Here is a 23,584-nt window from a genome sequence, read left to right on the forward strand (position 1 = left end):
GCACTTTGAACTGCATAAGTCTCAAAACCTGTCAGCTATCATCGCATGACAATAATGCCTCTGCTAAGCTTCTGGTGTAGTCAGAGGTCGGTGATAAAGGACTTCTGGCCTTTTCTGAGCTTTGCCATTGTTTACAGTCCCACCTGGAACACAAGAATCAAGAACGGAGTTTGAGTTGAGAGATGACATCTGAGAGTTGATTATTAGCTGCACTTGATTAAAAAATAAAATGAAGACAAACTTTATTAATCCCTCTGTTGATTAGACATGCCGCATGCACACAAAGGCCAGAATACACTCATGCACAGGTCTGTATGGAGATGCATCAATGTAGAGATGTTAGAGTGAGGGGGCTGCACATGGATGAAGCAATTGGGGGTTTGGTGCCTTGCTTAAGGGCACCCATGGTAGCGCCCAGGAAATGATCTGGCACTTCTCCAGCTACCAGTCCATTTTCCAGACTTGATCTGTAGCTGGACCTTATTATGCAACCCTCCGGTTCTCAAGCCAACCTTTTAGAAACTGAGCTACTCCCATCACAAAAAATGATCAGTGGAGAGTACAAACATTCCCTCCAACCAACAATTATGCAGGTCAGACTCCCACGTTTTGGTTATTCGCAGCGGTTAGCACAGCTGGATAACAATGGCTGAGTCTCACTCTGGGTGAACCACCTTCTGGATCATCTCCCCTACCAGGTAAATCAACTTACACACAGAGGCAGGGATTTATTAAAAGCTTCATTGTTGTCAGATGACATGCTGATGTGTCCTAGGATCGCACTACGGCAGATTTTGTTCCTCATTGTTTCCTGCAAAACCCAAGCCTGCTGATACATAAGTGAACAATACTACTTGATCTACGCAAGAAAAAACAAACACTGCCAACAACCAGAATTGTACAATTTGCCCGAAGATTACTTGTGACTACAGAATAGATCTGCACTAAAGCAAAGAACTCCGATGATTCACTGCTAACCTCAACGTCCTCTTTTGGTACTGTATTGATGGGAGCCAGCTAGCGGCGGAATCTACATACTGAGCCTTTAAGTGAGTCAAGGTCATTTCATTTCGGAAGAAACCTTCTTAACCAAAAAAAAAAGATGGACCTCAGCCCAAGTCTGAGTCCCTGGAAGAGTGCTGTCAAGTTCAAGAGTCAAGTTTATTTATAGAGTACCTTTCAAGAGCAGACGTCACAAAGTGCTTCACGATTAAAGATTAGAAAAACAGAAGCATTAAATTCAGACAGTTAGGTAAATTCAGACATGGACAGATCAAACATATGGGTCTATAACTGCTTTTTAAAAGGCTCCACAAAGTTCACAGCTCTCGGCTCTGGAGGAAGACAGTTCCAAAGTTTAAGTGCTGTAACCTCAAAGGCACCGTCTCCTTTAGTTTGAAGTGTTGTGCGAGGAACAACCAGCAGACCCTGATCAGAGGGCCTCAGGGTGCTGCTGCTGCTGTTACAGCTTCAGCAGCTCAGTGATGTAGGCCGAAGCTTTCAACAACAAGCATTTTAACAGGATTCTGAAATTGATGGGGAGCAAGTGCAAAGATGTGAGGATGGTTGTGACATGAGACCTTAGATGATTTTTATCAACAGCTAGCAACAGCATGTTGGACCACTTGGAATCGGTTCACCTATGTGATGCTATGACATGTGAAAAGAGAGTTACAATAATGAAGCTTTGATGAAAAGCAAAGCATGTACAGTCATCTCTAGCTCAGATCTGGACACAACAGGCCTGGGTTAAGTTTTATTTCTTAGATGGTAAAAAGAGGAGCGGAACAAACTGTGTACATGCCGGTCCAGACTCAGAGCCTGACCCATTTGGACACCTAAGTTAGGAAGGGTGGGTTTATCGGCAGAGGCTAAGAAAAACCAGACATCTCTTCACCACTGGAACAAAATGTTCAGGAGCAGAGACACAAACCTCTGTTTTATCAGTGTTCAACTGGAGAATATTATTTGACATCCCAGCTTTTATCTGGACTGAAAAGTATCTAAACTGTCATGCTCATCCAACAAAATGTGAGCTGCTTAGCAACCACCTTTTCTCAAACCTTAGATTTAAAGGCAATTTGGATTTAAGCCTGTAGTCCTCAGGGAGAGAGAGGTCAGGATCAGATTTTTTCAAAAGTGGTTGAACAGCAGCAAGTTTTAAAAAGGATGGCACCAGAGCAGATATTGGAGAGTTATTGATTATAGAGAGTAAGAATGGGCCGGTCGAGTCAAAAACTTTTTTGAGCAGAGGAGTGGGTATGATGTCGAGGTCACTGGTGGATTATCTCATCCGACCTATTGTAGGCGTAAAGTGTCTCAATGTGGGGCGTCGTGGTTGGCCTTGTGGTTAGGTCAGACACCACATATAGAGAGGCGATAGTCCTCGAGGCGGGTGGCTGGGGTTCTACTGACCCTCTGTTTCTTTCCTTCATGTCCTTTTCCACTCTCCCTCAGCCCTGTCTCTACAATGTAGGCATAAAAAGCCCCAAAATAAATATTTAAAAAAATGTGGTGCATCAACCAGCATGTTGTTTTAAGGACCCTATGGCTGCTGCTATTTTGGGGTTCTGCATAGACAATATTTATGATAAATAAAATCTTATGTCATGGTGGTAACAAAGCTAGTACTAACTATACAAGCTATCAAAACAACATCAAAGTTGTACTGGCTGTCTAATTCAATGGACAAAGAAGGATAAGAACTAGAGCGACATCAGGAGCACTTCTGGTATCGCTTAAACCACCGGGGCTCATGGAAGAGAATACTTAAAAAGTACTTGAATGTCGTTCCCAAGACAACTGTTTGAAGGTTGGAATCGAAAGCATTTTTACCCTTTCTTGTCTCGGTCTCAGACTGTGCAGACTCCGGATTTTAAATCAAGACTTATTGGCCACTTATTTTTCCACGTCATTACTGTGATTAGAAGGAAATCACATCTTTCTAAAATAATAAATAACTTCATTTTGGTTTTTATCCCCTGGTTAGGGCTGCAACTTTCCCGATTTTATGGTCTAAGTGAGTGAGTTCTTTTAAAGAACTAGTTGACCCTAAAGTCACAGCAATATTATCCAGGTAAAATGTACGCAACAGCCAATGGTTGTACAGAAACTGTCAGAAAAAATCCTGAGCATTATAAATGGGTGTGTTTCATTTCTGAATCTTCCCAAACTTTAATGAAAGAATAAGCTCATGTTAAGAACTTCTGCTGTGTCCTTAGTCAGCATTAAAGAGAGCTGACAAGTTGAGTCAGTAGATCAAATTCAGCAGACTGACAGACCAAAGAAGCAGTTGGACTTAAGTGATTCTCTATTTACGGCGTCTGATTCTATAATGCTTTGGTCCCAGAGACCCTCAGTTCTCTGTTTGGATCCACAGCAGAGGGGACAGAGACATCTCTGCTCCTCTCTCACTCAAAAACACGATTTGGTGATAGTGATCGCAGCAAGGATGAAGTCAGCTCAGGGCCTCGGCGCAGAGGGAATAAATGAGAGCTGTTGGTTGGAGTTGAACCGGGGTTCAGCTGGATGATGCTGCTGTTGTGACAATGAACAGTGTGCTGCATTAAGACGAAGAACAAACCACACTCCTGTTCCAGGGAGAGCTTTCCTAGACACGCACAGGCCAAGGTTCAAACAATTTGTACCAGAAGAGCCTAATGGATGATTTGATTTACCAGATTTGAAGTAACAGGGCACACAGCATCTCTCTCTTTTTTAAAATGGGTCTTGAATCTCTATGGAAAGTAAAGATGGGGTAGAAAAAATTACTAGAAAAAAGCTTAGATATAATTCTAGCGTTAGTCCTTACCTTGAACTGAGTTACATTTTAAAACATCAAAATTAAACTTTAATGTTGTTGTTTTGATTCTGTAAAAGATTCAATAAGTGCACCTTTTAGACTTTATAGACATTAATATATGAATAAAAGCCACATGGAATATTTCTTCATAGCTCCTTGTTTTGAGGACTGGTGATAAAATATAAAATATATTATCCGAGCAGGGAACTGATAAATCGTTGCTAAGAGAGATGTCCTCTTTAAAGATAAGTCGCTCAGGTTCTTTTATACTTCCTGCAAAAAATAAAGAATGGACTCTGGGATGAAGTGGAGAAATATATCTGAATTAATATACTACGACTAACTGTGGTAAAAATATTCAACTGCCCACAAGTAAATGGATCTGTGAGAGCGATTGCAGCTTGTAAGGAAATAGCGGTTAAGTTGACACTGAACTCTGTTTGTATCGCCGACCTCTTGGCTTCTATTGATGGCGGTACTGCCTCGTGAATAAACCAAAATTCACACAAGAAGTTCCACCCAGGAGTGTTAAACTTAACTCAGTCGGGATGCATCTGGGTTGGGAACCGGAGGGTTGCCAGTTCAAGTCCTGGAAATTGGTCTGCCCCAACAGCTTATGGGCACCCCCTGTGTGCAGCCCTTCACTCTGACATCTCTCTCTTTTAATGCATGTCCATAATAGGTCCTGTTTGTGCATTTGTTTGTAGTCTGGGCCTATGTGTGTGAGAAGCATGTCTCTCACTAACAGAGTGTAATTCTGAATTTCCCCTTAAAGATGAACAATGTCTATACAATTTTGAAAAAAATGTGAGTTGTGGGGTCTAAGGAACTTCTAAAGTGTGGACGATATTTTTAGACACTGGGGATGAAAGTTGACAAGAACATTTGCAAATGACTATGAACAAGAAGACAACCAAGATATATTTCTTTTAAGACTGTTTGCCAGAAGCTAAGGCCTTATCCTACGCTGCTGTCCTTCTCCTCCTCCTCCTGACTGTTGCCCAAAGTGTGAAGCAGTCATTCTGCTGCATGGAACTCAGCTGTATGCAAAAAGTAACATACTGTACCTCTAAAGGTGACATCCAGGTGACTTCAGACAGAAGAAGTTTTCTCAGAGAAACCTCCTCCAACTTGTGTGCTGACACAACAAAGTTAGCACAGAGGATCTTTTTTGAAACCTGCTACAGCCCGAGGGCTCTCTACCTGTGTTCTGATATGACAACAGTAAGAACTTCAACAAGCTCTGGACAACGCTGCTACTGAAACTCACGCACACCGGGTGTGTTGAGGAACATCCTCATGTCACCTGAGGGACAGGAGAGTAAGAGACCGACTGTAAGAGAGAGAGAGACAGGATCTGTCATGTCCTGTCTGAGATTTCTGACCTGCGCCTGACCTCACTGCAGAAACTTCTCCTTCATGACCAGTTAGCACTAAAGGTGAAGGGATCTTTTCAGTGATCTGGAGTCTGATACTAAAGTTTTCGTGTCCTCAAAATAGAAACTCTTCTGGTTAGATTAAGATCATCATATTCATTAACTACAGCCCCCCGTCCCTGTTTTACCCTATCATTCTTCCTGCAACTCCCTCTATCCCATTTTTCAAGCCCAGCACAAGTTTGGATAATTGCTGTTCATCATGAGTCTGGTTTTGCCAAAGATTTCTGCCTAAAGGCCCTGACACACCAAGCAGACGGCAGAGAACTAGTGGTGACGAAGGCCGCCTGTGGCGTCGGCTTCGCCTTTTGTCTTGGCCAAAAAGTTGCACTAGAGCACACCACAAATAGCCAAAACCCGTTGTTTTGATGTGAGAAGACAATTTTCTAGCCGCTGTAGCTCAAAACTCGTAATATAGGTACTTCTAATGGAGAATAATGTCTGATAAAAAGTTGAAAATGGCACTGGCGTTGTCAGCCCTTGGTCTTTTATTAGTGGAACAAGAATAGGAGAGGCGCTTCCGTATTTCTTCTCGTACATTGGCTCTGCTGATTCGCTTAGCTGAACAGCCAATCAGAGAGATTCCTACCCCCAACCGCGCCGGCGACGGCTTACACTGATTCAACATGTGGAATCGATGGGGGGGGGGGGGTAGTGACGGAGCTGGACACACCGGCGAACACTCAGCGCAGACCGAAAGCCGACGGTCTCCTTGGTGTGTCACAGCCTTTATAGGAAGTTTTTCCTTTACTTACCTCGTGGAAATGGATTTCTATCTATCTAAAACAGACCACTTTAGTAAAACTTCCTTTGAGGGCCTTAATGATGTTATTAGTTTACGAGCTATTCAGTTTTGTAATTCATGATGTTCCCGGTACATTTGCTGTGATTAAGGAGATTTCAGACACAACCGAAAAGCCTCAATACTCATTAAAAAAACAACCTCACACTCTCTTGTATTCATGCAAGAACTCATGCAAGGCCAGCCCACGTGGCCACAGCCAGGACTAATATTTACAGACAAAAGCCATGCACGGAGCTGGTTTCTGGATGAGATCCTCTCCCTGCTTCAGCGGGCCTCTCTGCTTTAATAACAGATGGTCCCATCGGCAGCAATCCTCTCCAAACACATTGCAAATGAGTGCGTGTTTCCTGATTTTACTGACATGGGGAGAAAATCAAAGAAAAATCTCCTGGAGACAAGCAATTATGAACATACATAATTGGCAAAGCTTTAATTGGATAAACACAGAATTAGACGTCCATTACCCACCACTGAGTCTGACAACAGTGAACGAGTAACTCTGATAGATCTGGAAACATTTAACCTTCCAAACAGCCGTTAGTTTGTGTGAGCATAATCATCTTTAGATAATCATAATTAGTGCCAGAAATTGAAAAAAATATTGAAGACAGTATCTATGCTTTGCTTTTATCTTGTTGTCATTGAATAAAGTCCCAGGAGACCAAAAAAAATCAAAACCTCCCGGTGAAGAAACTAATTTCCTCCCGTTCAGACTCAGCTCATGTGCAGCTGGAGGACAAGTAAAGGATGTGCCGGAATATGACTTTGCTTCAGCTTGTGCTTTTTATCTGCCTGAGGCCTTGTTAGCTCATAGAGTGTGACATATTGGGAAGAAGTGAACGAGAACCCTCAGACATGGTGCTAATTAATTCACACTGTGGTGACCATAAAGACGCCCCCCCCCCTCTCCCTTGCATGGCACTGATGACATATGTAGCCTGGAAGATTGATACCGCAAACGGCTGCGTTCAGCCATGCTCGTTACAGAAGCAGATGGCTGCAGGTGTGTGTGTGTGTGTTTGTGTATGTCAGTGTGTTTGTCACGTCAGGGTCAAAAAACAAAATAGGCAAATATAGAAATACAGATAAATAAATGATGACAGAATAGCTTGTAAGATCACAGATAACAGGAGCATGCCCACAGGTAATAGTTTTGTGTTGTCATCTAAAGCAGGCTTTTTATGGCTGCAGTAAAAAGCACCTTTGTTTGCACGCATTAAGTGACAAAAACATCGGAAGCTGCCAAGCCATGTGGTTGAGGGGCTCATTTCACTGAATTTAACACAGCCTGGAGCTCTTTACAAGGGTCAGTATTGCTTCTTTGTCTGAGCAGAAAGAGCCGAACACAAAAGTGCATTAAAAAAAAAGAGGTTGATAAAGAAGACAAACTACCCAATGAAGCCCTGCATTCCTCTAACTTCAGTGGACGGAAAACGAGAGAGAGCATGCTGCAGAATAATGCGAGAGAGCACCTCTGAATTTGTTTCCAGATGATGAATGGATATAGTTTGGATAAATAACTTACAATAAGGAAGTGGAATAAGAGTGTTTATAATACTAAACAAGATCATAAGTGAATATCTGTTGTATTGTTCTTCTAGTTGTCCTTAAAAAAACTAAGGAACATCTCCAAAGTGCCTGTTTTTTCTTTATCTCTCTTTATCTAGTGTTGCTGTCATATTGAGGAAAGAACCTGGGATGGCACCATCTGGTTGATTGATTGAAAAGATGTGGTCCGAGAAGAGCTTATGGACTAAGGTTTTGTATGTGTGTGTGTGTGTGTGTGTGTGTGTGTGTGTGTGTGTGAGGTGGTGGTGGTAAAATAAGATTTTAAACTTTAATTCTGCACTGTAACTTTTAATTATATATATATATATATATTATATATTTTGACTTTATTAATTTCATTTGAATTATTTTTATTTGAACACATTTTCAGATTTTAATAATTTCAGTGATTTTTAAATTTTCTATTTTAATGTTTCTTTTCTTTCCTCTGTCATGATGCTTGTGATGTCTTGTGTGAAGCACTTTGAATTGCCTTGTTGTTGAAATGTGCCATTTGTAAAATTTCCATCATCTTTTGTTCAAACCACATTATTCAGATAAATGTGTGGTTGGCCAAGAAACAGGGAAATGGCATAAAAATGACTTGCCACTCAGTCTTTATTATTACATCGGTAGTTATAAATATAGTAAATGATCGTATCAGTCATTTTCAAGAAAATGTATTTTTAGTGGTAGAGAGATTCAGAGCAGCCTTCGACTCTGAGAAGTCAATTTCAAGCCCAACTGATGACACAGGCAGCGCAGCCAGTTGTGCAAAGGTTAAGCAGAAAAGGAGGTCAGTCGTTGCTCTAATACTCTCTATATATTCTTTTTAAGATATCACAATTAAAGGAATTAAATGACAAAAGTTTTTAAAGAGATTCAGGGTTATTATGTGGCAATTATTCCAGCTTTTGTATCCCCCGTTTATTGTCCATCTTTTAAATGCTCTGCGTAACTGAACTTCTACAATGATATCATTTGTTGATGGGGATTTAGTTGGGATGTTCCCTTTTAAATTTAAATTTGACCTTTAAGCGACCTTAAGGTGTCAAGAAAGCACAGTGGAACACAAACAGGTTGACATTTGCGGTGAGAAGATAACATTTCTCTGGGGTGTTCATAGTTTTTTAAACCAGGTGCTCAATTGCTGCTGTGCCCTTCAGTGAGCCAGTCAACCTTGATTCTCACTGCACCGCTTCCAGGTCAATTGATTGCATATTGCTCTGTGTTTTTCTAACAACTTGACTCGCTGGCATTGGACGTGTGACAGCGAAACAATAGCAGGTATTTTCAATTAAACATAGCCTGAGAGTAAATGTGCCATGTAGAGAAAAATTGACAGGTACACAGTAAAATTATAAATACTGGACAAAGTAAACAGTTTGCTTTGCCAACACATTCAATCCCACACAATCCCACTCATTAGCAGCTTGGTCCGTGGCCTTAAGCTTGAAAATATGACAAACTAGAAAAAAATAGTGTCAGTCTGTCATGTGCACAGCTCAGAAGTTCAGCTAGATTAATAAATGTGCAGTATTCTAGGAATTTAGGGAGCAATAATAAGAAAAAGGATCATCTATTCGGTCATATTTTTCTAAATCAAGCTTGCCAACATATTTTTCACTGTTTATAACTTTTGGACATGCAACACTTACAAGTGAGTAATGTTGTGAGAAGTGTGCAGTTTGGATTGGATTGGATTGGAAAATCTTTATATTCTCCGAGGGGCAATTTGGTTTGCAACAGATATCCTTACAGGCAGTACTCGCTTTAAAAACAGCACAAAGACATAAATACATACATATAAAACATAACCATGGATATTATCCTGACAGATGTGAGTGAGATGAGGGACTCAAAGACTAACAGTACAGAGTAAAAGTGTACAATGCCTTCAGCTTAGTTTGGTATAACTCACACTAAATCCAATACAAAAATAAAAAAACAGTCACACTTGACTGAACTTCCCAAGACCAAAAACAATAAAATCACTCCTGGACTTTCACCATATGTCCTTTCAATCTATTGTTTGTATTATTGTGTTGTGTCATTGCTAATGTTTTGCTGTTTCTCATTTTGTATCTATATGTATGCACACATTTGTTTGTCTTCACTTTATTACCATTTAAAAATAAAAAAATATGAAAAAATGTGTGCAGTTTTGGTGCATACGTCACCAAATCGTCTTGGTCAAGTTTACAAAAAAAGTTCAGTTTAATTACAAATAAGTTTCAATGAACATATACTTGTCATGTAGCTAATGTATTTACAGAACTAACACTCCATGAACAACACCATGAAACAACATACATTATCAAACGTATGTATGGTTAAAACAAGCTTAAAGCTTCTCTATGGCGTTTTTAACTGGTTATGAAACAGAATGAAATTCATACAGGTGCCTCTCTTTGACCATCAAATGCTAACAAGACCGTCAACGAGGAAGTCGGACTAATTCTATGAAACAATTGTTGATGTCTGAAACATCTTCCGCAGGGTAGGTGTCAGAACAAGCATGTTACAGCACACTGCCGAAACAATCTTTATTTATATTTTCCAAAAAAAACGACTCATAGTGAGTGACATGTTTGACTGTTAAAAGACAACAGGAGATTTTTTTTCCAAGCACTACTCACATCAAAACAATGAGTAAAGGGTAAATGGACTTGAGCTTGTGTTGCTCTTTCTAATCTTCTGACTTCTCAAAGTGCTTTTACACCGCATCTAACAGCTACACATTTAAACACTGATGGCAGAGGTTGCTATGTAGTGACTATCAGAACTAATCCCATTCATACACATTCACATGCCGCTGATCAAGTGGGAGTAACTTGGGGTTCAGTGTCTTGCCCAGGCAAACATCTGCCATGTGGCTGCAGGAGTTGGGGATCGAACCCCCAACCTCAAACCCCCGATTGAGAGGCTACCAACTCTAGCAACTGAGCCACAGCCGCCCGAGAGTGCTGCACCCTTGATACAGCCTTCCCTACTGTACAGCATCATATTATGACAGGTTGTGCCAATAACCAGGCTGATAAACACACAGGCAAAGAATATATAGCGCAGTATGGGACTGAAAATGTCTGTAAATGTCTGTAATACACAGATGAGAGGGATCACTTGACCTGAAAAGACAGCAGGAGGAGGTAAGTAAGGGGACGGCAGTGGGAAATAAGGTAAAGACATGGAAAATGTATGAAAGAAAGTGGATGGAGGGTGATGGTAAAGAGGAGACAAAGAGCTGAAAGAAGAGGACAAGTTGTACGGATGAAAGGAGAGCACATGAAGAGGGAACGTAAAGGAAGAAAATGTAAAATAAGAATTTGAAATGAGCTAAGGTAAGGGAGAAGGGTTAGGTCATGAAAAAAAAGGAGAGCAGAAAGTTGGAGAAAGAAGAAATGACAGAGGAGGGATAACCATCAGAGAGAGGAAGGAGAGGAGAGTGCCAGTAAAAGAATCAAATATTCTTTGTGCTCCCAGGAAACATATGGTGCTCCTGCTAACTCAAAGAGCGCTGCGGAGTCAATTGAAGTTTGCATGGCAGAAAAGGAAGTGAAGAATACGGCAGGTTTTGGGAGAGTGTCCCAGATTTGAAGTGATGAGAACACAGACAACACAATCATCCCCTTGTCCCTGGTGGATCATTTGCTCTACATAATGTTTGGCATTAACGCTTGTCTATGCTAACACATGTACTAACTGCTTGTGCCACCAGCCTATTGTACCATAAGTTGCAACAAACTAGCAACTTATGCACGTCTAAAATATAACGTGTTACAACACAAACTATCAGTACTCACCAAGGGCAGGATTCCCACTCAAACTTTGGGGGGAAACTGAGTGGAGAGTAAATGAGCGTAGACGAATGCGTGAGTGAGTCAGGTCCATGAAATGACTTTGGTTTGATTTCATTCTCATTCTGTGGCCTTCCTCATTGTACACGTTATTCAGCAATTTTAGTTTCAGTAAAGCAAGAAGTCTAACGGCCAAATTCCATCAGATGCGTGTTGGGTCCATCTCTACTCCATTACATGCAGCGGAGGTGATAGGTTTTCACTTTATTCAATGTGTGTGCTTCCACTGGCTCCGCTGCGCTGCGTCTCATCTCCGGCAGTCCGGAGCCCTCCACAGCAGATACTCAAGACTTCCATTTTTGCCCGATGTCGGAGCACGGCGCATCAATTGACCACAGAAAAGATCAAGCGGGACGGGAAGTCAGTCACCGAAACAACATTAAAACAGCCGGTTAATTTTCAAAATAAAAAACTCTGTTTTTAACGGAGTTTTAACTGTTTTCAGAACAATGACCGTTTGTGTGTTTGTTTTAAATGGTTTTGTACGTTTTTTTTACGGACTGACGAGAGTGCACGGAGCTGGAGCGGACATGTAAATGCACACGTATCTGCTGGAAGCTCCTGGTTGAGAGAGAGACCTCAGAAGAACAGTTTACAATATGGTGTAACGGCCTCGGGGTTGGCCTCTACCTGTGTTTTCTTCCCCACATACTGGCTTTGTTACAGGAAGATGTGAGTGGAGTCTGAGAGGACTCTGTAATGGAGCACATCTGAGCAGGCTGGTTTCAGTTCTCTCACTCTCTTCCCTGGTCTGCAGACTGCCTTTAGCTTTCGTTTCTATATTGTGTAAGACGCATATTCATTTAGACACACACACACACACACACACACACACACACACACATTGCAGACTATGTGTGGTCCCAGTTGTGACAAGGGAAGATGTCAATTAGGCAACTTAAATACATCATGTGAAATGCTGCCAATTTTGGTGTTATGCAAGAGTTGCTTGAGTTATACAATGACTTGCAGAGCTTATCGGTGCTATCTGTCTGCTTCTTTGGGCTCAGTTAATTTATTTTATTTTTCGATGGAAAATGTTCACAAACTTCATACAAAAGATGTTTCCCATATTGAGGTGAGGGCCCGCCACTCCAAAAGAAAGGCACCCAAATGAGTTATTGATGGATTTGACCTAATTTATGTGCTTGTTTTTTATTTCTGCAGAGCATGAACGTCTTTTAGGCCTTTTACTGTCCTGTTCAGCCAATAGAGAAATACATTTCCAAAAGAAGGTAGTGTTTCCAACTTGTGATTGGACTGGCAGTCTACATCCAGTATGCACATCTGTCTGAAGCCCACCCCTTGTTAACGTTGTTTTCAGACACAGACCCAGCGCTCTGATGTTAGATTAAAAGCTAACAAAAAAGGACAAAACAACAGCCCTCTCAAAGTGAAGCGTAAAGATTTAGAGCTCCTCCTAATGACTGGCTGCAGTAAAAGCCTCCACCATGTCAACAGATGGGACCTGGGGCAAACTTTTGAAGAAGCAGAGTGGGATTTTCTCACCAACTACCAAAGTGCATGAAGCGTGAAAGGCTTGAAGAGGTCAATGGTCTAACCAACAAATCTAACCAGCCCACCTTCACAGGTGCCTCATTGACTGATATATATACATGTATATATGTGGATGTATATATATGTATATAAGGTTTTTTTTTAAAACCTTCTTTTAATTTCGTACCTACTGTTACACCCCGCCAACAACAAACCACACACTGACCCATTAAAAGACACTAAACACCTTAACGAAAGTCAAAACAAAGGGATTTATTACAATTACTTAAACTAACTTTTTAAAAGAAAAAAAAAACCCTCTTTGAATCGATGATCTCTCTGCCTCTCTCTCCTTCTCCCCTTTCCCTTTCCCATAACCTCAAACTCACGTCTGTGTTCGGTGTGTCTCTGTTTGTCTGTCTTATTACCTGTTTAAATTCTTTGATTGCAATATCCTCTGTGTGTTTAAATGTGTCTGTATACTTGCTTTTGTGTGTGTGTGTGTGTGTGTGTGTGTGTGTGTGCGTGTGCATGTGTGCGCTGATGTGCAAATATGTATGTCTGGGGATCACGAAGCTCTCTATCTTAATTTTAGTGCATGAGCTTTAAATGATACTCAAAATTTCCCAAAATTGAAAGCAATCCTTTAAAGTGAGTTAAAGCCAAGACATCTTGTATTCTATTACTCCACATAACCCTCTCAAGGCTGGTAGAGGGTGTCTCCAATGATCAGTATTGAACAAGGCAGTCTGATGGAAAGGTGTGATGTGGTGTGATGGTGATGGGGGGGGCGGGGTCTTATTGTCTCTTAAAGTTTTGATGGTGTGTTTGTGTGTGTCTGTTTGTGTTTGTGTGTGTGTGTGTGTGTGTGTGTGTGTGTGTGTGTGTGTGTGTGTGTGTGTGTGTGAGTGTTGGGCATGTCTGTGTTTATTAAACAGTTCTGTCAGCTCAGCTTTCAGGCGGTTTGATGGGCCGTGATCAAATGTGACAGCAATATAGGCAGTAAGAGGACACACACCCTCACCCCCCCCCCTCCCCCCCCCCACACACACACTCACACACACTCACACAAACAAACACACACACATTTACACTCACATAATCCATGCGCATGGAAAGTCTCTCCTGCATTCATCTTTAATCCAAAGCAAACACAATAAAAACCTCACCTCTCCCTTGCCTGTCAATCACCGGGGTCTGATAACTCTTCTTTTTGACTCCCAGTAGATTTCCTTTATTTTAAAAGTCAGCCCACACACTCTCACGGTACCTATAGAGCTTACAGCCGGGCCTCTGCGTGTGTGTTTGTGTGTGTGTGTGTGTGTGTGTGTGTGTGTGTGTGTGTGTGTTTGCCCGTATCTTTGGGTCTTGGAGGCGCTTTCCCCATCTTGCTCAAACATGTAACTCCTTCCATCAACAGCACCCCGGGAGCAGCTGCATCACATTTTCATGTCTGTCTATTGATTAAATCATAATGTTAATCAATTTTTCATCCCCTGCATCTTCAGCGCTGTTGTGAAAGTGTGTTTGAGAGAAGACAGGGATACAGTAGGCTCTGAAAGAAGAAGAAATAAAAAAACACCAAGAAAATAAGAAACCGAGAAGGTAAAAACAACACAAAGAGAAGTTTCACACAGCAAAGACCCCTTGGGCTGTTGTGCTACGTGTTCATCCTTAGTGTTCTCTTAACATCATTGGGTTAGAGCTGCATTATGTTTTGCTTTAATAATTCATGGGGGGGGGGGGGGGGGGGTTAAGTTAGAGCCCTTTACCTGCCAGCTCAGCCTACAGAGTGTGATTGTATGTGTGCTGTGGTGTTTGCACACAGGCACACATCCATCATGTAAACACTGGGTGTGTACACTCTTTTTCTACATAGCCAAAGTTTATCATGTTTCTTTGTTCATTTTCTTATGAGTGTGCATCCATTCTGCCGTGAGTGGGCGTATTCCCATCTCCCTGAGGACGAAGGGAAAAGAGTGTGAACTCATCAGCGGGGTTTTTAGATCCACATGCATCTTTTAACAATTTCAATTTAAGTGCCATTTTGCCAAATTATAAATTTGTTTCTGGTGCCTTTAATTGGCTTTAGAGGGACTTATAACACAACTGCAGGGCAGATGGAGAGAGTGACTAATAGAGAGACGGAGTGGGAGTGAGAGAAGAAGGGGCTCACTTGAGGATTCATGCAAAGGGAGAGAAAGAAAGACATCTTCTGGCATCAAGCAGCTCCGCTCTTCCCTCTTCGTAAAAATAATTAACAGGAGCAAAATGGAGAGAAGACTGAATGAGTCTTCGGAGCTGTGAAAAGAATCCAGGGGAAATGCAGACGAGTAGGGGGGTCAGGTTAGGTACGAGAGTTTCTAGAGCTTAAAATGCAACAAAGTGCAGCAGTGCAGAAAGTCGCAGACTACAGGTTCGTTTCTTTTTTTTTTAGCGATGACAGCTTTGTGAATTAATAGGCTATATGAAATACACTCAGTTAATATACAAAAATAAACCACACAGCTATATTAAAAACAGTAAGCACTGCACATACAAGGGCAGCAATGCTGAAAAGCACGAGGCAGCATAAAGGGCACGGCGCAAACAGTGTCTTTCCTATATTCCTATTGACCCAGGGGACGTACGATGAAAAATCCACTTTTACAGAGTTTTTGAACATATATTTGGGTAATCCAGGGAAACTCAGGGGGGGCTCATTGCATTTAAAGAGACACATACCAAAACTGAGCATTCTGAGAGAGCTGGTTTATACAGGGTCACAAATCTCCTCTGGTGCTTGATTCATGTTATATTTTAATCAAAGCACAGCACAGATGTTTCATTTAGACCACAGGGGACTGTTTGAAAAGGTGGAAAAGGGGGATAATATGTCCTCTTTAAAAAACGGTCTGGTCAGGCGCAAAGCTGGTGCATTCCTTTCTTGTAGACCCAGAAAATGACTCGACTTTGTCTACCTATAACCTGACGTGGCACACTGGGTGACTGGTATTTAGAGGACGCATTAGAAAGATGGGAAAACAACATCGAGTTCACATTTCACGTTTCATTTCTGCTGAGCTTAATCAACACATACAGGATGCACAACAACAAATATCTGATACTTTTAAATTTAGTTTTTAGTGGGATGAGGGCTGAGAGATGGAAAGATTTTCTTTCAGTTTCTTTTAGTCTCCATGCACTCCTTCGTGGGTGTTCTGTCAAATGCCTGTTCCGTCTAGTACACACAGAAACACATGCAGAAACACATGCAGAAGCACACACACTCACACACGCTCATGCAACAAGGTTGGATTTATAATCATTCTTAAACATAGAGGGCCAAAGACAGCATAGCCCACAGATATTGATACAGACTGTTCAGTGTCCATTCCGCACACATTGTGTGCACAAGTGTAAAAGCTGCAGTTCCGCAAGTGTCCACTTAAGGCTTGCTGCAAAAGCAAAGAAATTTCCCCTTTTCGTCCCATATATGAATGCCCATTTTTAGAGCAGAAAAAATGCTAAACCTGGAACATAAGTGTCATTTTTTCATCCATTTAGAGTTAATCATAAATTTCCATAATTAGTGACACGACTGACAGGTGGACAGGTGGAGCTGTTTGCCAGGAGAATTATGACCCATGTCTGCGCTATCTGCCCGTTTCTACATTGATCAAAATGAAGGATAAGATAGCATTTCCAATACGACAACTGCCATTTTGGGGCTTCATAACACCTGTCTATAGAAACCAATGGGTGACAACATTGAGACTATACCTTTCTGTTCTATCTTTGGAGCATACCAAGTTTCAGTGGGACTCATAACAAGTTTCACCAGCTGGAGCACGGCCTTTCTGAGTGACGTTTCCATGTTCATCCCAGGCTCATGTTTTCATAGAATGGGTTATAATTGTCACATAAATTAGTGACGAGCATCGGTACAACTGACTATGTGGCGCAGTGCAGCTGTTAATGAAGCCATTGTCTCTTCTAAAAAAAACAAGTACAAGCTTTTGAGCATGCAACGGTAATGTGGATGACAAGAATGGAGGCTGACAGCGCTACAAGTCCAACATGAGAGCTGTCAGAATTCATGGAAAATCATTTTTATCTCATCAAAAAAAACCTTGTAGCATTGCCCCTTTGGCAACAGCTGTCAGCTTCTAAAATCTGTGGGTAATTTCATTTTGCAGAATATTTCATTTTGTATGATATCAATCGTTTTTAAACAAAAATATGCCTCAACCATTAATAAGAAAAACATTTCTCAACCCGTCAACACCTTGCAGTGCTTGAAAACTGTATTTCAGTTGTAATACACATCATCATGTTTCATATAGAAGGATTTGAAATGTTTTGTCATTACTGTAATATATCAATAGCCTTCCCTGCCCCATGGTACAGCACTCACGCATATACTAGAAAATGACTGAATGTTGCTCATCTAGCCCTAAATATGGCAGAGACACCTGAATGACATCATCACGCTATGGTTTTTATTCTTTAAGCCTTTTTTCCCCCTCATTCTTCATTGTCATATTTTGAAATGGCAAGGTTCTTAATGTTCTTTACACTTCTGTTTGAAATAATATACTGATGTGAATTTAAGAAATAAGAATGGTGGTGAAAGCTGGTTGCGGGGCCCCTGGTGAATATTTGCCATGGGCCCAACAGACTCTAGAATCAGCTTACCGCAGCCTCTTCTACCTACATACAAACCATGCATGTTAAGTTGTGACATGACTACACTAGCTAACGTCTTAGTTCTTAGTTGTTAAATGTGTCTTTCTTCATTCAGAAACTTTGAAAAAGTTGACCAAGGCTTCATAGCTTTAAATATAACACTATATATGATGGTAAAGGCTTTATTCTTGTTCTTTAATAAAATAAATACATTAAAAGGGTTTTTATACTTTTCAGCCCGCACCGCACTCGTACCAAGAAATGTCAGCAGACTGAAGTGTCTACAGTAAAGCTTTGCAGAGGTGGGATACAATGCTTTAAATAAAAAAGAAAGTTAGAATGAATGTCAGTTCTTCACGGCCTTGGGTGTAGTAAAGGTTTGGATTTGAAAGCTTCAGATAACATTCAAGAATTCTCAAGAAAAAGAAGACATTTCTTTCACATGTGATACAGATGACAAAAATTGTAAAAAAAAAAACACTTTTTGAGAAGTACACCTTTAATCCTTACCCTTAGAAAATTGAGACTCCATTTTTATTTTTTATTTTTTTATTGCAAGACAAGAGACAATACACTGTGTGTGTGTGTGTGTGTGTGAGAGTGTGTTTGGTGTGCGTGTGTGTGTGTGTGTGTGAGAGAGTGTGTTTGGTGTGTGTGTGTGTGTGTGTGTGTGTGTGTGTGTGTGTGTGTGAGTGTGTGTGTTTGGTGTGTGTGTGTGTGTGTGTGTGTGTGAGTGTGTGTGTTTGGTGTGTGTGTGTGTGTGTGAGTGTGTGTGTGTGTGTGCGTGTGTGTGTTTGGTGTGTGTGTGTGTGTGAGAGAGTGTGTTTGGTGTGTGTGCGTGTGTGTGTGTGTGAGAGAGTGTGTTTGGTGTGTGTGTGTGTGTGTGTGTGTGTGTGCTTGTGTGTGTTTGGTGTGTGTGTGTGTGTGTGTGTGTGTGTGTGTGCGCGTGTGTGTGCGTGTGTGTGTGTGTGCGTGTGTGTGTTTGGTGTGTGTGTGCGTGTGTGTGTGTGTGCGTGTGTGTGTGTGTGTGTGTGTGGATGGAAAGTCAGTGAGAAAAAGGAGGAAAACAAATACAAAGTCACTACGAAACAAAAAAATAATAAAATCGATGAATAAATAAGTAATTTCATGTTATAGAAATGATAACAATATTCATCCAGAATTCATCGTCATTATTGCCATTATTGCCACCATCGTCATCACCACCGTCAACAAAAAATGAGCGTTGTTATGATGTCAATGGAGACAGGGGGATGTGTCGCAAGAGAGCTGGGGCTCTTATTGGTGAGATCAGTAGATAAGTACACACATAGATAAGTGGCAACAGGAGCCGGAGACCGAGCCCTAGACCCTCCGGTTGCGAGACGGTCAACTTCCCCCCTTAAGCCACATTTTCCCCGCATAGCAGCGGGCGCAAGACCGGGTCCAGTGTCTTGACCCATGACACACCAGACATGCGGCCGCAGGAGCCAGGGACCGGACCGGATGGAGGGTGGAGCGTTAGACAAGAAGGATGTTGAGAGACGGAGGGTAAGTGGGAAAGAAAGAGTGGTTTGGAGAGATTTACAGGAGAAGTGATGGTGGGAGAGCGATGGAAAGAAGGATGAACAGACGGAGTAAAAATGCTTTAGAGTCCGAGATGAGACAGAGTCTTTCAAAAAGTGGTCGCAAGACCGGGCATGACACCAAGACCGATCTCGAGAACTACAACACTAACTGACAGTCAAAAGAGAGAGGGTGTGCAGAAGGGGGGCTGTTGCAGCTTTTCATGGACCGACACCTCAGTTTTGACTTGGTATATGATGACCAGGTAGAGAGTCGATAACATGAGTATGTGAATTTTCTTATTCTGAGAGGCGATTTGTATATTATATACATATATATAACTGTTCTATTATGTAATGGTCTTTTAGGGACAATCTACATTTCTCTTTCTGAAGGTTAAAATAAAGAACAATCAATAAAGTGATTTTTATTTATTTATAATACATGTGTTTTTTTAAAAAGGTTAATTTAGGTCACTACTCTTTTATCAGAATCCTTATATGAAGGGTATCGCTCAGTTTCTTGAACTGCTGAAGTCTACTCCACTGCAGCCAGTTTTTCAGCTGTGGGAAATATGAAGCCTCAGATGAGCAGGGCAGCAGCTTAATCATTAGCCCTGATGGATGAGGGCCCGAGCAGGGCAGGGGAGGAGGAAGCGAGAGAGAGAGAGAGAGAGTGAGAGTGAGAGGGATGGCGGGTGGAGCGTTAGACAAGAAGGATGTTGAGAGACGGAGGGTAAGTGGGAAAGAAAGAGTGGTTTGGAGAGATTTACAGGAGAAGCGATGGTGGGAGAGCGATGGAAAGAAGGATGAACAGACGGAGACATGCAGGCGGCCGCTGAGGAGGATCCGTCTAACAAATTACCTTCTCCTCCATTACAAAGGCTGTCAACCTGGACGCTCCTGTCAGCTCCCATACACACTCAAGACCGCCTCAGTTGCACACACTCACACGTACACAATCACCTGCAGAAGACACAACCTCACTCACACTTATTGTAACCAATGCGTACATACAGCTTCTACATGCTGGGCTGCTTTCTCAAAAGAGTGCGCCCCTGCTCCCACAGAAAGTCAACCTCCTGTTAACAGGTGATGAAGGAGCTTGTCACTGGGCGATGCAGACCTCTGCTGTAGTAACGTCATAGCAAACGCACAGTGTGTCAGACAGAAGTGACTGCAGCCGTCAGCCGCTCATGTTTTATTGCGGCCTGTTGTTAACCGGGCTGTTAAGACTGAACGTGTGGCTTGTTGGTTGACTGACTGACCGACTGACTCAGGCACTTCTTCACCAGCTGTCTCACTGGTTGATTGGCTGACTGACTGTCAGAGATAGTATCATTTTTCACCAGTCCGTCTCTCCAAACAGACTGCACTCATATTTCATGGATGTACATAAAAAAATGCAATATCTTAAAATCTATATTTTCTCTCTATTCAGTCACGTCCACAAAGCTATATAAGCATTATCACACAAGAGGGAGGGGTGTTGTACTGAATATCAGCACTGCTAGGATTTGGTTGTAGGTAGGGGACCACATCCTGTTCATGCACTAAAGAGCTAAAGGCCTGTGTGCTCTGAATGTTTTTGCAAAGATTGATGACAAGCATTTCTTTGGATTTTAAGGTAGGAATGGAAAAAGAACATTACTGATTCTGAAGCAGTGAATTTTTTAAGAACATCTTAACCAAACCATCCACAAACCCAGCCCAAAATAACTTGCCTCAGTGGAGAGGGCAAGTTTAATTACATGCCTTGTACCTTCTCATTCTCCACACTTTTAGTTCAAGTGCTTTCAGATTGAAGTGGAAGTCCCACAGTATGACTGTAATTAGTGCTCGCATTTGCAAGTGTGCGCAGAGTGTGTGTGAGCATGAATCTGGAAGAATATTTTCATGCGGTTGTGGAATCTACTGCATAAATATGCATGTTTACAAATTCATGTGTGCTTAGTTTAATAGAGTATATCTGACAGTGTACATATTAATGGAGACGCAGCAGTATTTCACATTGTGCATGAATATCCACAGATATGCATTGTGTTTTACTGGAATTCATTTAGTGCATTTATTATCGCTTCTCGTTATTTTAATCTGAAGAAGCGTCAAATGACATGCTAAAAGCCCCCTTTAAAGTGAGTGCATGCACAGCTTGAAGCAGAATGCCTGAATTAAAGATACAGTATGTAGAGTCCGCCACCAGGGGGCTCTCAATCAATACTACAACAACACAAGATGATTGCATAGAATATTTCATACGTTTAGTCATTATCATAAAATTCTACATATTGTACATTTAAAAGAGAAGGTTGATAACCAGATCATGGGCAAGCTTTTGGCTTTGTCCAGCCAGTTTATTCAAGGAAAGCCTTGGTATATTACAACCTGCTTTTTGGTACAGCCCTGAGGTCAGTGCCAGATGAGGTGATTCACTGTATGAAGGCAAAAGCCTTTGTTTACAATTTCCCCAGCTAAGCTTCATGATGAGTCATAGTTTGACTTTTTTTAAAGACAACAGGATACAATTCGACATTACAGAGTGTAGACGATAAGATCAACAAAGAGATTAGACATATTGCTTTGTCCACAGGGATCTCTAAGATCATCACAAAGTCAAAGGTCCTCACAGCAAATTTAAAGTTTTTTGCGAGCGAGTAAATTGCATTCTAAAACTGTAGGGGCAGGGGGCGCTAGTGGTCTGATGGTTGGTGGGCGCGCCTATAATCTCTCGTGATCTCAATCCATTCTTAGTGAATCAGGCCCTGAGTGTTTTGTTCTCTAGAGAGCATATTAAAACCCATCTGAGTGAAAGTATCGATAACTGGGTGTATCACAGTTGACAGTTGCCTGTTGGAAAGATAAAGGCAGTCTGAACGAATGTGGACAATTGTATATTTTTGCCTCCATTTTTATCTGTGCTGTTTTTAGTCTTGGCCCTGAAGCACTTTGTGATGCATTTATGTGCTATAAATGAAGTTAATTTGACTTTTTGTTACCTTTAACTTTACGCCCCCTTGATAGTCGCCAGTCGTTTAAAATCATAGTAATAGCTGGTCAAGTGCTAAACAGAGAGAGGACTTTGAATCATGAAGCCTGAGTGTAGCCCGAGGTTTTCATCTTGAAACACATTTCGAGATGTTGACACTCTAAATTATTTGTTCTCTACTAACCCCTGGGACAGGACTGAGGGGGGCACAGTGTCTAAGAAGGGCAGGTCTTATCTCCAAAAAGCGCCTTAGGCTTTACAAGCACCAGCACAAAGATAAGCCCAATCTATCAAACACAAGCCAGGGCTTTGATCTTAGTGGATGGAAAAGCCTCTCTGTTCCCACCTCCTTCTTGCTCTCCTGTAATCTCTATTTTATGGCAGCTTTAATCATGCCCTCTTCTTTAGCGAGGGTGGGATGTAATTGTGCAATCTCAAGTCATCTTAACAAATTAAAACACACACACATATCTGTCTTTGTGGAGAAGAGTCATCACATCAGAGAAAATGTCTGAACTCAGTGACTGTGTTTTTGGTCATGCCAACCAATGAACTAAAGAATACAGGTATAAAAGACAATAAAAGGCTCAGCATTACAATGATGCCAAATGTATAAGTAGTGGTTAAAGGTGTAATATGTCGATTTTTTATACTAAAATATCTAAACCTTTTGTTGTTACATTACCTCAAATATTTCCAACAGTTATCTAAGACAGAGAAATCCGTAATTTTATAGTTGTATCGGGACGTGTCTTATTGTGGCAGCCGCCATGATAGAGTAACCATGACAGACTCGACATTTTTACTGTTGCCGTGGATACACCAGACGGTACATCAAAGATCGCTACATTAAGAGCGGGAGCTACTACTGAAAGCTGCCGTACTGTTGCTGTATGTCCTGCTGTGATAAAAACGTCATGTACATTATACTTGGATACATTAGCTCGTCTGTAAACATATTTTCTTTCTCAGCTCGGTTTCACCCTTTTGTCTGGACTGCGGTCAACTCGGACATTGTTTGCATCGGTGGTAGGGGTGATGTAGCAGAGAAAATCACTCCCATGATTCTCCACTAGCCTCAACGTCATCCTTTGTTATTGTTTCAATTGAGAGCCCCCTGGTGGAGGAATTTAAATACTATGCATTTAAACATGGTCTTTGTAGAGGTGTGTTTGAGGTCTCTTAATAGTTTAATTGGAATTCTTTACCAAAAAAAGCTGCACTTTGGTTCATTTATTAAAATTGTATAGATAAGAAATGTTTTCTGCAAAATGCATCCTATCAGAAATAAAATTAAAGACATACTGTACATAATCATAACCTTAGGTATACAAATCAAAACAAGCAGAAGTTCCCGGGACATTAAGACCTGATTTGAATAAACACAGGGATAATAAGACCCCACTCAACAGAAGCCCAAAACTGTCAGCAGTGTGATGCA

General features: G+C 41.4%; 1 protein-coding gene across 1 annotated transcript in view; it reads right to left on the minus strand.

The window, feature by feature from the left end:
• The window catches only part of LOC132958345 (inactive N-acetylated-alpha-linked acidic dipeptidase-like protein 2), a 479,226-nt gene that overhangs the window by 49,209 nt on the left and 406,433 nt on the right, over positions 1 to 23,584 (minus strand). The gene's annotated exons all lie outside the window — the stretch shown is intronic.

This window comes from Labrus mixtus, chromosome 3 (genome assembly GCF_963584025.1).
Source record: "Labrus mixtus chromosome 3, fLabMix1.1, whole genome shotgun sequence".
Classification (NCBI taxonomy): Eukaryota; Metazoa; Chordata; class Actinopteri; order Labriformes; family Labridae; genus Labrus; species Labrus mixtus.